The following is a 10,566-nucleotide window of genomic DNA, read 5'->3' as shown; positions in this document are numbered from 1 at the left end:
AGTGTTTTTTTTCAGATTGGGCTTCCTCCTTATGTTTCTGTAGTTGATTCTTTACTTCAGATACTATGAGTTCTGAGAATTCTTTTTTATTTCAGAAAAGAATTCTGCTCTGAGTTTCTCTATAACTTTCTGCTGTTGCTTATTTACTATCGATGCTATTAATTCATACATTTGAGCTGAGCTAGTAGAAAAGAATTCTACTCTGAGTTCCTCTATGACTTTCTGCTGTTGCTTATTTGCTATCAACACTATTAATTCATACATTTGAACTGAGCTAGTGCCCTCTGCACTTGTTCTGTGTGGGCATTGGGTTTCCTCTATATGTTTCTGTATTTCATTCTTTACTGCAGATGTTATTAATTCAGGGATTTCTTTTTCCTTTCCAATCTGAGTTCCTTTATACCTTTCTGCAACTGTTTCTTTATTTCAGAAGCCGTTGATTCATTGCTTTCAGCTGTGTGATTCCCAGTTTGTTCTGTGTTAGTGTCTTCTGCACTTGTTATGGGTGGGCTTGTGTTCTGAGATTGCATTTTTCTCCTTCTCATTGTCATTTTGTGTAGCACTGTCTCTGACCTTTGTTGTAGATCTTTGTTGCAGTTATAACCTTAGCACCTACTGAAGTTTAGGTGTAGATCTACAAAGTTTGGATTTATCCAGTTGTGCCTGGCTTGGGTCTGGCTGCTGTGCTCAGCTCCTTCCTGCTGCTACCCTTGGGGGTGAACCTGTTGTGCCCCTCTGGCAAGATGTTCTGCTCTTAGACTAGCTGGGTGGTTCTGTCCCCTACACTCTCTGCAGGGATTGCAGCTGCAGGTTTTCACCCCAGGCCTGTATGCCAGGCCTGAGCTGAGTCAGGCCTGGGCTTGGACTGGGTCTGGGTCTTCCCAGAAGGCAGCAGAAATTCCTCTTAATTCAGTTTTTATATTCCCTTTTCTTCTCTTTTCCCTCTCTTTTCATCCACTGGTCATTTTCCTATTTACAAGAATCTATCTCCCTGTTTCTCATTATTTTGTTCTTTAATGTGCTTATACTTTGAGTTTGACATGGAAGAGACACCTTGGATGTTTAAGTGATCTATTTCACTTAATATTACAGTCTCAAGGTGCTTCCACTTTCCTACAAACAACTCAAATGTATCCTTTCCTTAACAGAGTAGTACTTCATTATAAAAGATAGTATATTGTGTGATTTGTTAATACTGTGTTTATAGCAGCATAATTCACAATAGTTACATCTTGCAAGCAGTTATTTATGTCCATCAACAGATGAGCGGATAAAGAACATGCGGCACTGATATGCAGTGGAGTGGGCAATTCTATCTACATGTAGATGATAAGATGCCTAAACTTCTGCCTCAAAGGCTCATGGCTCATAAGTAGTGGAATCAAATTAATTACAAATACAAACTTTCGTATTTATCCTCTGGCATCCATTCAAAACAATATTCTCCTCTTACTCTTGAAAGTTAATGAGAACTTGTATTGCAGAAATAGTCTTGGAATTTCTAAAATAAGGATAAGATATTATCCTATTCATGGAGAATTCTTCCACCTACATGAGGAAAAAATGGAGTTTATTTAAGTGACATCTTACACAAAGCTTTAAGCTCTTTGAAATATTAATCATTCTTCGTAACAAGTTTATGAGCTTAGCATTATTAGTGTTTCTGTTTTACAGATTAGCTTACTAAGATACAGATTATGTAAGTCCCTTTCTCACTATACCTGGGATTTGCCTATGCAGCAGTAGTTGGGAAAAGACCTACCAAGATTCAGATTCAAATAAGAATGATTTTTCTTAGTTTAGAAATACAGTGTTTGCTTTGAAAGATTAACAGAAAACAGAGAAATGCATTAAAATGCATTTTATAGGACCAGCCAGATAGCTCAGCAGATTAAAGTTCCTGCTTAGGCAGACACAAGGGTGGGGAGTTCAATGCTGTGCCGGCCCTGCCCCCTGGGGCATGCTGAGATGGCAAGTGAGATGACAACTGAGACAGTGTGGTGGCACATGCCTGTAATCCCAGCACTTTGAAGGCTGGAAAACAGGAAGGATCACTATGATTCCGATCTGTGTAGTGAGACCCTGTAGACCCTGTAGACCCTGTACTAAATATACTTACAAAAATGAATTTTTATAAAGTTCTATGTGAGTGGAAAACTAACATGGAAAAATACTTTGTCTTTGAACTCAAACCATCTTTTTTTTTCATTTGTGTGTTTGGTACAGGGTCTCACTATGCAGATTGGATTCATGCTGATCCACCTGTTTTTGGCCTCCCCAGTGTGGGGATTACAGGCATGCTCCTGCACAGCATGCAGGACCAGGGGATCGAACCCTGGTCCCTGCACTTGTCAAAGCAGGTGCTTTGTCCACTGAGCTATCTCACTGGCCCTCAAACCATCTTCTTGATAATAACTACAGGTATATGATTCTACTTTTGTCTTCACCAACCCCAGAGTGGGGTAAGGATGATCCCAGGTGGAACATCCCACCAGGCCCAGAGGTGGCTCCATGCCACGCAGTGCTGACCTGGAAACTCCAAGTGGGTGCGCACTGGATGAGGCAGAAGGTAGGAGGACATCAAGCACAGAGTTGACCCTTTGGAACCTGCGAGACAGCGAGGTCACTGTGCGTGCACACAGCTGATGCTGACTCACAGACGACACTCCCCTTACACTTACACCCTGTATAGGTGTGACCATCTGCGAGGTCAGTTATAGGAGTGTGGAGCGCAGTGGCAGCAGGGGGCGTCAGCACCAATCTTGGAGAGCGGTAAGAGCACCCACAGCCAAAGGTGTGGGAAACCTGTGACTGGTATCTATTTTATAATAGTGTCAGCCATACCCTTAAGTTTTTATTCTTCTGCTGAGTTAAGCTTCTATTCCCTCTTACCCTGCCTATTTGCCTTAAATCTCGTGCTATGCTCCGGGGCTGGGACCTTTTTCTGTTGCCTAGATACCTGCTGACGTCAAGAGCCGAGACTTCCTCATTCCTACACTCCCTATATACACCCAGCACCTCCCCTGAATAAACGAGACTTGATCAGAATACTGTCTTGTCTCCATTCTTTGTGTCTCCTGTCCCTTCTCATCCCCACTCCCCCTCTAGGGTCCTCACTGACTAACCCGCGGATTGGGACACAAAGGATAACCTGGAACATGAGAATGTGTTGGCAAGGCTGGGAAGCCAAGCCATGCAGTGTGTCAGGGAGGCGGAGCCCAGGCTCAGGGAAAGTTACCTAGGCTCATCATGAAAGCCCGGGAAAAGGAGAGTATGGCCTTTCCCGTCTAAGAGTGGCCTCGCCTCTCGTCTGTCGTAGGTAGATTTCACTCAGTGAGAGGAAAGCAACACAAATCCACAACCAGCCAAGATTTATGATCAGATCCTCCCAGGCCACAAAAATAAATCTCATCATTGTTCCCTGCTCCTCCATCCCAACTTTAACTAGCTCTATGCAGCACCCAAACAAGTCATCACATGGAGCACCGCTTAGTAAAAGAACAGTTTTTGTTATGGAAGTGTGATGGGACTGATTCAATTATGTTGAAAATTTCCCTGAATTCCCATATTTAGGGTAATGGTTAAACAATTTAAAAACAAAGGAAAAGAAAAATGTCAGGATCCCAGCATTGGGTGTGCCTAATGCAATATTTCATCTTATTACTGTCACTTGTTAAGCAGGGTCCCTTAGGATCACTTTTCTTCATCTCAAAGAGCACCAGGGAGCCCCAAGTTGGGGCAGCTCTGCCTACGTGGACAATTCATGCAGCAGCGACAACAACAGGACATGAAGGGCAGGGTCAGGAATGAGCAGTGGCCACACAGCAAGGCCACACACACACACACACACACACACACACACACACATTATAAAGGATTATAAAGTCACACTTCTAAAGATTTTTTCATGGACTTAAAGAGACAAGATTAATGAGTCGCATACTTAATAGGGCAAAACCCTTGCTCCTGGGCCCCCCAATCTGCAGACGCTTGCAAGAGGAAATTACTGCAAGGCGTGTCAGTCCACAGGAGAAAAGCCACAGCAGGGTTCTTTGCCATCATCTTAGAAATGGAATTATCCACCAAAGCCCTAGCTGAACGTGGGGCAGCTTTTACATTAGCATACAGGTGACACATAAGGATGGCCCACTGCATTGTATGTGATACCAGATTATGGGCTTCACAGAGGCCACCTGGAGTGGGAGAGATTTGGAAAATTTGCTCAGCGGCAGGTTGCAGATTTTCCAGGGGGATAAGGTGTGTGGAAATGAGAACAGCTGGCCAGGAGAGGTAAAGATCTTCAAGCAGAAAGGGCTTGATATGTTCCTAAGGAAGAAAAGAAAATTACCATTCGGCTTCCTGTAAAGTTCAGGCCTTCTAGTTCAACATAAATTTTGTAAAATGACAAGGCCTGGGCTGGGCATGGTGGTGCAAGCCTATAACACCAGCTCTTGTGCTTGGGGGTCCACAGCTGGAGGATGACAAGAGCATGTCCCCCTAGGCAACTTAGGAGGACCCTGTCTCAAAACATAGAAAGGGCTAGAGATGTCACTCAGTAGCATGGTGCCCCTGGGTTCTGTCCCTAGTGCTGCAAAAGTAAATAAATGAATAAATTAAAAGACAGAGTGGAATATAAGGAAACAGTACAAAAGTATCTGATGGAGTCCTGGAAATAGCCACATTGGATAGACAAACAGCTACACTGAGATGGTCCTTAATGCAGTTCTGAGTCCACACTTCAGAGCATCCGGGAGCCATTAGCGAGAACTCAGACGCCCCCAAGGCACTATGCAGTAACCTCTACCTACCAACATAGAGAGCTTGACTTTGGTAGGCTTTGTTCAGCTTTGTGAACATTTTATGAGTCCATTTAGTATTTCTTTTGCATTTTGTCCAAAGCCTTAGGGGTGAAATACTCAGATGTGTTCTTGAAATTGTAGGGTGCTACCCTGTGCGATCCCAGACTCCCAGCAGGGTGGAGTGCATGCTGACCTCCCAGACACGGCCCAAACAAATGCAAGCAGCCATCCCAAGCATTTCCTCTGCAGGGTGATCTGAAGGCTGTGTCTCCAGAAGCCTTAATCCCAATCCTAAATATTTGCTGTCCTCAATGGAGATAAAGCCATGTCTGTAATTGCACTATCTGTTCTTCGTGCTCATCATGAATGCCAAAGGGTAAATCTTCCTCAAAAAAGCAACTCATCCATTTGTGATAACATGCAATGTGCTCTTAATTAATGAAGTTGCTTTCTGCTGGCAGAATAGAAGCATCTTATCATCACGTGGTGGGAAAGCTCATGCGGGGTCCTGTCTGTACATGCCAAGCCCTGGAGCTAAAGAAAAATCTCCCGTCGTTAACTTCTCTGCTTAACTCGCCTGCTTATTAAGAACCAAGCCATCCATCATCTCGGATAAGCAGATCAGATACGACGGGCGCCAGAAGGTGGTGAAATGCTCTGGCAAGAGCCAGGACCAGTTTTGTTGTACTAAGTCATGGTTTATCTCCAGTAGAGAAGGGGGAAAGAAAGTCATTTACGATTGCTCAAGAGTCTTGGACAAGATATCGCTGCCATCTGTATCCAGAGATAGAAAAAGAGGATTTTTATTTATTTGTTTGGTTGGTTATGAAGTAGAAGAATGGTCTCACGGTGGAGGGGCAGGCCGGGCTTCAGGGACAGCGCTGAGTGGGCGTGAGCTACTGCCGCCCACTTGCTGTGCTGCTTGGAACCAGCCCCGGGCCTGCCCAGGGCTCCGTGTGCTCCATGGTACAGGGAGGACAGGAACTGTCCCTTCACAGTGAACACCGAAGATAGAGTCCTGAAACAAGATCGTGGGCCGTACAGATAAAGACAGCATCATTCTTTCTTAAAAGAATAATTATTTTCTAGACTCTCCTAAAGTAAAAGCTGGAAATAAACATTCCTGAAAATAAGCAATTGTCACTATTTAAGTGATTATCAAATGCTCTTTCAAAATTCCCATTTTTAAGGCTTTAGGTTGTAAGTCTGATCAGCAGGCTGCTACATTTTCCCGCTTGAGTGTGGGCAAAATTAAATGCAGTCATGGAAGACAAGGGATTTGCATGGGGTGCAGGCAATAAAGGGATGGATTCAAAGATAAATCGCTGGAAGAAAGGAATGACCCTGCTCCACCTGCCAAGAGCCTGGATCACTCTTCTTCCTGTTATGAAGCAAATTTGTACATTACTGTGAACAGTCAAAATAAAAGTCCTCTCCTGTTCTCGTTAAATAATCAACCACTAGGGAAAGGAAACTTTAATTGAGGAACCACTGGACCAAAAAAAAAGAAAGAAAGAAAGAAAATCAAGCCAAGTACTGTCAGCCACTTATGTATAGCCCAGCTGGGCTCGTAGGTAAGGGGAGATCATTTCACAGGCTCTGAAGGTTATGGGGATGCTGTTTCTGAGCTATGAGCTCAGGGGCTGAGGATTAGAACCCAGGCAGGTTGGTGCCCTATGGGCGAACCAGAAAATGGTAACCACAGATACATAGTAAAATAGGAATGCTGGTAGGTATAATGACAACTGTAACACTCACAGTTTAAGGAACCGCTAAGGTTAGTTGAGACAAATCAGATGAAAGAAACTTGGGAAGCTATGCCTGGTGGCCGGCAAACCCAGCACTCAGGAGGCTGAGGCAGGAGGATCATTGCGAGTTCAAGACCAGCCTGGGCTACAAAGTGAGCTCAAGGCCAGCCCGAACTGCACAGTGGGACCCTGTCTCAAAAAGACAAAAAAGAAACAGAGAAACTTGGGAGGGTACTAGTGGATACTCCACCATCCTGTGCTCTATCTTTCCTAGATGCAACAGAAAGGAATGATTTCCCTGGATCTGGCACCATGCAGCTTCCGGCTCTTCTCCAAGGTCACAGTGACCATAAAAGGGAAACTTTCAGGACACTGAGGCAGCCACGACAGTGCAAGTAAAGACAGTCACAAAAGAGGCCTCCAGAGCAGCAGCAGAAAGAGCAAGAACAAGGGATTAAGCATGTTGGATGGAAAGGAGAATAACTGAAGAGATTAATGACAATTTGTTGTGATATATTTTAAGTAAAGCATTCATTGTATTTTTTTATTATATCTTGTACTACCTATAACTTTTTTTTTCAGTACCAGGGATTGAATTCAGGATTTTGTGCTTGCTAGGCAGGTGCTTAAGCTGCTTAGCTATCTCCCCAGCCTACAACATTTAATTAAAACCCTCAATACTTATAAATATTATTAGTGAAGTTGAAAAAAGCAGACAAAAATGTTCAACTGAAGGCTGACATAGAGAGGCAGATTCCTTATGTATCTAAGGAAAATAAACAATGTGGAATGAATAACAAAATAAAAGAAGCAATAAAAATAAACTAAAGTAAGTTGCTTTTGCTATAAAGATGACAAAGTTTAAAGCTATATAAGCAAAAAGAAAGGGTAGAAGTAGCCCCTCTAGAGACAGTCTAGAAGCACATGGCCACAAGTTCAATGTCACTGACCCAAGGCTGTGGAGCATAACAATTGTAGGTAGTGGTCACACTGAGACAGAGATGAGATCCCCAGAGGACCCCAAGCTTCCAGCCCCCACGTTTCATGGGTCCTACTTGACACCTGGGAGCAAGGAAGCCTTAGAGGTGGCCCTGGCCACATCTGACCCAAAGACAGGAGACCAGTTAGGCTCATCTACCAGCAGATTCTAGGCAATGTGTCTCAAGGCCTGGGTTAGGGGACTCCGTCACAGGCCCTCAGTGGTGGAGCAGAACGAGCTACAAGATCCCAGGGAGGGGAAAGCTACTGCAAAGCACAAGAGGAAGTTGTGGCTCAGCGAGCCAGTGACAGGTCAAGGTTGGCTCAGCCCTTCCAGGGCCTGGAAAGAAGCAGGAGCTGAAAGCCGGAGGGAAAGGAAAAGCGTGCCGCTGTGCAGTGGGGGAACAGCAACAGGACCACACAGAGGGACACAGAAAAGAACAAGGTTAAGAGATGCTCTAGAAGAAATGTGGGAGACGTGCTGCAAGAGACAGCGGGCACATTTACACTGTGTGGTAAGGGAAGCGTAAAGAGGTGAATGAGAACAGAAGGCTTCATCTGCGTGCAGAAACTTAGAGGAAAGAGGAAGCTGTCACAATGGAGACAAAACAAAAGCCACCGTTCGTAGTAGGTGCAGACATCAAAAAAATTGCTGACAAAGAATTTCTCACCAAAGGTCAAAGGTAAGTTTGTGAGGCCACTTAAGATCTCAGAAAGGTAGAAGCTGGTGCATTGTCAACCCTTTCATAGACACAGAAGAACTGAGAGTCTAGCTTCTAAGCTTCTTGGATGCCACCTGTTAAGATAGGGCTTCTAAGAAACATCCAAGCCTGGCTCTCCTATCAACAGACAGAAGCCCACAGGGCTCATCACAACTAGATTTATAGCGGGCATCTCCAAGTGGAATATGCCACGAACCGTGGGACACACACAAATCTTCTAAGATAACTGTTTGTGTGTTCACCACCCACTTAGGGTAATACAACAGAAAAAGATAATTCACAAGGAACTGAAGGTTTTAGATCCCAGATTTCTGTGGTTGTTACGGTGGGCAGGATTCTAAGGCAGTACCCAACCAAGTACAACATACGCCTACCTACAACCATGCAGTCCAGCCCTAAGCTGGATGCGGCTGTGCAGAAAATTTGCAGATATGAATATGGTCCTGAATCATCTGATCTTAGGTGAGTTATGTATTTATTTTTTGGGGGGGGGTACCGGGGATTGAACTCAGGACCTTGTGCTTGCCAGATAAGCACTTACGCTGCTGAGCTATCTGCACAGCCCCCAGCCAGGATAGTGATACTGGTTATCCAGATGAGACTTACTCAATGAACTATTCAAAAGCAAGTTCTCTGTAGCAGTGGCAGAAGAGGTGGATATTCTTACGGAGAACTGTCGTCAAGCCACCAGGCAAAGAACTCTGGTGGCCTCTAGGCACTAAGAGCTAGCAGGAAAATATTCAGATGGATTTATTCTACCAACAACCAGAGCACTTGGAAAAAGATCCTGACCCTAGTGAGGACTGGATCAAGCCCAGATCTTGACTTCAGTCTTGCGAGACCCAGAGCAAACAGCCCAGCTACACCAGGCCTGGGCTCCAGACCCACAGAGGCTGTGAGGTGAGCAACCAGTGTTGTCTTAAGCCAATGAGTTGTAATTTATTACACAGTAGGAATCAGGCTGAGAAACTATTCAGATTCAACAGCCCATTACTCAGAGGTTGGGCCAGAAGCCACGAAGAAACCTTTCTGGGCAGTGAGCAAGGGGCCTGGCCCAAGTGTCCAGGAAGTAGCTGATGAATTCCAAGGTGATACAGATGGGACGAATCCCTCCAATCGCCCCTCCCTAGGAGGCGGTCTGCAGTGGTCATCCATGCTGCAGTAGGTGAGTGAGGGACAGGACCTGTCTCTTCTGCCACAGGTCTTCAGATGCAGGAGGCCTGGGCGTGAGCCACCACACTGAGAAAGCCTCGTCTACAGCTGGCACCCACTCAAACAACACAGGGACGGGGGAGGGGGCATGGGGGGGCTGGGTGGAGATCTGGTGTCTTCACAGAGAAAGAACATGCATGATTAGTGGCCAGGAGTCTTCCTGTGGTGGTTTAAAAGTCTACCCCAAATTCATTAACTGTGGTTGTCCCTTCCTGGGGTCCTAGGTGACTGTCTGAATCCCCTTGTGTGGGAGGAGTGATGCTGGAAAGATCCAGGGCTATTCAGAGAGGGTCGAGCCTGAGCGAGCTGCCCTTAGTTCCTTCTTTCTCCCTCAGGCCTGTGAGAAGACCCCACTCCTAGGTCATGGGGGAGAGGTCGTATGGGGACACCAGAGAGAAGGGGGCCAGGGAGGCCCTTCCGTGCTGGTCACGCTGACCCAGCTCAGCCCAGAACAAGTCTTAGGACATTGAGAAGAGCCCAGCCCCACCACACTACCTGTGCAAACTCAGCCAGAGAGACAGAGAAGAAAGACCCACAGCCTCAGGGGACCACATCAGGCCATGGTGCACATACATGATCAGCGGCCTCTATTTTATGTCATGGGAAATGAAAGAAGGCCGGCAGAATGCAGTCAGATGGTGTCACCTGGGGGTGAGGAAAGGAGATAGTTTACCACTGTGGAGAGAGAAGATATATTTTAAAAATCTCCTTGAACTGACAGACATGGTGGCGCACACCTGTAATCCCAGCACTCAGGAGGCTGAAGCAGGAGGACCGTTTCAAGTTTGAGGCCAGTCTGGGCTCCAAAGTGAGCTCAAGGCCGGCCTGAACTATACAGCAAGACCTTGTCTCAAAAAATAAATCAATAAATAAAATTCTCAAAATAACTCCTTGAACAGAAAGAAAAAAAAAATAATCTCTAAACTGAAATGGCCTTTTCAGTATTCAAAAAAATAGGGGACAAAGTGAATTGCATTGGGTTTATCCTGGGGAGGATTCTGAGCTGTGAAGAGGGAAAGAGAACACAGTTTACTTCATGACTCCATTAGGAGGGAGGTTGCCATGGCAGAACCCTTCCCGCCTGCCCGCCCGCCCGCCCGCCCGCCC

Source organism: Octodon degus, unplaced genomic scaffold (genome assembly GCF_000260255.1).
Source record: "Octodon degus isolate 3935 unplaced genomic scaffold, OctDeg1.0 scaffold00035, whole genome shotgun sequence".
In the NCBI taxonomy this organism is placed as follows: Eukaryota; Metazoa; Chordata; class Mammalia; order Rodentia; family Octodontidae; genus Octodon; species Octodon degus.
The sequence above is the reverse complement of the archived record's forward strand: the minus strand, read 5'-3'. Positions refer to the sequence as shown.